Consider the following 4,569-nt stretch of genomic DNA (forward strand, 5'->3'; position numbering starts at 1 on the left):
ACCAAACGCTTTAGACATTAATGATATAAAAACCGCCACACTAGCTGACCCAGCATTAAAACAATTGATATTAATCATTAGCACAAACAAATGGCGACATCTGGAAGAAGCTCCAGAATCAGACGAAAAAAAGTTATTAAAACACTTCCACAAAATAAAAGATTCCTTAACCTTGAATTCAGAACAGAATCTAATACTGAAGGACAAACGAATTGTATTACCAAGAATATACCACCGTACAGTAGTTAAACTTGCCCACGTTGGTCATCAGGGATTATCAAAAACAAAAGCCCTTCTGCGAAGTAAAGTTTGGTTCACCGGCATGGACAAACTAGTAACAGATGAAGTAAACAACTGCATTCCATGTCAATCTGTCAGCAAGAAATCTAAGCTACCACCCATCCAGCCAACAGAATTACCGGCTCGTATATGGCAAACAGTCAACGCAGATTACTTGGGACCGCTCCCTGACAATAAGTATGCCTTAGTAATGATAGATCAGCGGAGTAGATATCCTGTCGTGGCATTCACAAACAATACCACAGCAAAGAACTTCACCAACATTTGTAACGATACCTTTGCACACTTTGGAAATCCGGAAACACTTGTTTCCGATAACGGACCGCCGTTTCGTTCCAGTGAAGTGAAAAGATATATGGAAAAGAGGAGAATATATCATAGGAGGGTTACGCCCCTATGGCCACAAGCGAATGGCGAGGTCGAGAGATTCATGTTACCATTGACGAAAATAATCTGTACAGCACACATTGAAAACAAGTCGTACGTCGAAGAAGTGCAGAACTTCTTGATGGCGTACCGTATAACACCTCAATCTACAACAAATATTCCTCCAGCCGACCTTATGTATAATCGCAAAATACGATGTGCTATTCCCGACTTTTTTAGCAAAGTTGACGACTCCATCGAACTACAGTTAAACAAAAATGACCAAGACAGTAAACAAAAAGCAAAAGAATATGCCGATAACAACAGATACACACAAGAACAAGAACTAAACATCGGTGACCGCGTTCTGGTGAAACAGAAAAAGATAAACAAAGTGACACCTCCTTTCAATCCGAATCCATACCACGTTACTGATATCAAAGGAACGATGATCACTGCGATGAATAAGGAAACAGAACACCAGATCACCCGCAACATATCTCATTTCAAACCAATTCCAGATACTGCCAAACATGTGCCAATAAAAATAGACACTGAGGATGAGGATGATGAGGAACACCATGTTACAGTTCACAGACCTGAACTTGAGAATAGCGGCCCCAAATCTACTTCTAAAACAACCATGACAAACAACTCTGCGTCACAGCGAACGTCGAAAGAACCGCAGTCGAGAAAGACATATCCAAAACGATATAGAAGACCAATACAAGAATGGAAAACACACTAACCAATGAACTTTCAAGACATCTGTAGATAGCAATTCGACAGACGTTTAGACAGACACGTAGTTATGTTAGAAATTTATGTTATGTATAGGACAAGTTGCTTCTCTTTTGTTTTGCTGTTTCAGGGGAAGATGTTATAGCGAATACACACTTTAATGGAGTACCGCTATACGATGGAGAGCATGTCGAAAACAAGTACGAAAGAAGAACTGTAAATATTATTATTTTTGAGAATAGATTATGTTGAACACACGTGTCCTCAGTTTTTAACATCATCTAAGTATTAATAAATAATATATTTATCGGCAGGATAAGTAATGATAATAAAAATATAAAGTGGATAATCAAAAAAATAATTTAAATAAGAAGGAATATCAATATTAAAAACTGCGCAAAATAATATATTTACTAGCATTAAAACGGTATAAACAGCTAAAGAAACAACGTCTTAATAAAGCTGCTCTCTTAATTTTGATATGTTTCGGAATGTACATAAGTTTCTCGTTCAAAACACAATTGAATGCTCTTTATTGAAGTAACCTTATTTCTGATTCTTTTTGTTCGGAATCCATAAAGAAGGGTATTAAAGAAAGCATTGGTCATTGTTATAACGTAAACCCACGGGTTGATATAACTTTTCTGAAATGGCGAATTAGCTTTAAATAAGCATTATAAATCCCAGAGGGTATATCACATAAACAGTAGACTATAAGTATGAGCAAAGCCACTTTAGCGATCTTCTTATTTCTTCTTGCGCATCGAACGACTTGCAAAGGTGTATGTGCGATCTGATGTGACAGCTCAGCATGAAGATGAATATAAACACTGCAATGGAGGTGATGACGATTTTGTACATACCATAAACAGCAGGAAAAACATAGTAACAGATAAATACAGAAAGAGTGGATATAATCCAGCAAAATGTCAATAAATAAACAAGACGTTCTTTTCTGCTTTGCGAAAAATACAATAATGGCTTTACGTTAGCGGAATATGTCCCTAAAGTGATAAACTCAACTGTTGTGAAAGACAAGCTGGGGAAAATATATCCAGTCAACATTATAATTCTCGAAAAGGGACAGTTGCGCACGCCTTTATGGTAATTTATCGTCAAAGCCACGTTCGTTGGCGGGAGAAAGCAATCCGGCCACTAACCCACAGATAGAAAGAAGAACATACAAATCATTCATCGGCACACTTTTCTACCTGCAAATTTAACGATCCGTGTAAGAAGAGTGTTAATTCCAATCAAACAGAAAGAGCATATGGCGCTGGCCTAATAATTGAAATGGTTCTTGCACTCGCTGTTGACAGTATTGCGTCTGGTGTTGAAAGACATTTGATGACTCCGGTTGCATTGAAATTCATACTCCGCTTAATCAAAACTTGGAGATATAGTAGCCTTAAACTTATTTATACAGCTTTAGGTCTTTAACTTTATTCGAATCGTCAAATTCGAATATCACTTCAAAAAACAGATATCATGAAACATTCTGAGTGAAAAAACGGCTGCAGTTCTAAATGCTTTGACATTTAATATCACATGTGCAAAAATCACTAACATTTATTTTCTTTTGCCACTCGATATCAGTTTTTTCACTGATACAAATCTAAATTCATAGAAAAATGAAAGCAGAAAATGATTACAAAGATATACAACCCACAATGGTTAGATATACAACCCAAAACACTTAGTTTATAGCTACATAACAATCTATTTCATTGCAAAGAATGTTGTTATTCTTTTAAAAAAATTCGCCAACAAATGAGCTGGTTATGAATAGAAGTTCACGATAGTGGTCAAAAAAAGACTGTTACTGGCTTTAGAATAAAAGGAAGTTAATAACAAAAGAGCACGAAAAGAGAAAAAAGGGTGTCTGATTTTAAAGATGTCTGATTTTAAAGATGTCTGCTTTTGAAGATGTCTGCTTTAATCTGGTTCATACAATGCATGGGTGTGCAATTATTATTGTGCAATTAATAAAGCAAATGGGGTATCCGCGCTTTTTAATTGAAAAATGGGAAAACGAGGTAGGGTTTATTACTATTTTACTTCGCAAACCATTGGTAGCCATTTTGAACTATTACGTCAAGATAATACAAATAAATTTGACGTCAAATAGTGTCTATCATACTTTCCGTAAATATTTAGTGACAGAAAGAACTCACAAGAATGGAAATTCATAATAGTATTGATATTGTTGGTATGGATTCTGTAAAGCAGGTGAAGAATTTCGAAAAACTGCTAATCCTTCCACTACGTTGCCCCGCTGTGAAATAAAATATTAAAACATACACCAATAGAGAGGCAAAATCTCACAAAAGAATGTTTTGTGTCTGGCTACAATTTGTTAAGATATATTCACTTTTTACTTTTCAGAAGATAAAGGAGGCTTACGAAGATAGGTTGACATCCATAACTCAAGCTATTGAAAATGAAAAGAAACTTCGAAATCAGAGCAAAGAGGCCAGTAAAACGCATCTTGCGAAGATAACACATCTGGAAGAAATCATTGATGGTAGCATAAAGGAATGCGACAAAGAATTGGATCAGTTGAGCGCTAAAGTTAATGCCATACCGGAGATTGTTGAAGAAGCAATTAAACCTGTGGTGAAGCTGGCTGCAGAGGCTGCTGAAGAATGCGAAAAAGAAAAGCTAAAAAGAATGGAAGTTGAACAAATACTGGAGAAAGTGGAAGGTGAACGCAATGCTATGACGAAGGAAAAGGATGAATTGAATCGATGTGCATTCAATATGGAATGCAAAATCAAGGAATTAGAAGTTAACAACGCATATCAACAGGATGCAATTGAAGAACTAAAGAGAAAGGTTGCTGAGATGGATGAAAAGTACATCCAGTGTAAACAACACACAAAGAGCTTCGTCACCATCCTTCGCAACAAGTGTGCTGGCATTACAAATATTTTGCGTTGCAATTTTATTTGCAAAATATTTCCAAGAAAGGTTTCCAAAAAGAAACTGAAAGTTGTGGCTGCGATTGAGGAAATTGAAGAAATGCTTCAGTTGCATGCTGCAGAAATAAAACAATTCTAATTCCCTTACCCCATCCTACCTTTATCCATTTTCAATTTTTTACCTTTTTTTTCTGTTTCTTTTTTTTACTATTTGATTTTTTTTCTAGTTTTTTATGTATGG

This window comes from Hydractinia symbiolongicarpus, chromosome 14 (assembly GCF_029227915.1).
Source record: "Hydractinia symbiolongicarpus strain clone_291-10 chromosome 14, HSymV2.1, whole genome shotgun sequence".
In the NCBI taxonomy this organism is placed as follows: Eukaryota; Metazoa; Cnidaria; class Hydrozoa; order Anthoathecata; family Hydractiniidae; genus Hydractinia; species Hydractinia symbiolongicarpus.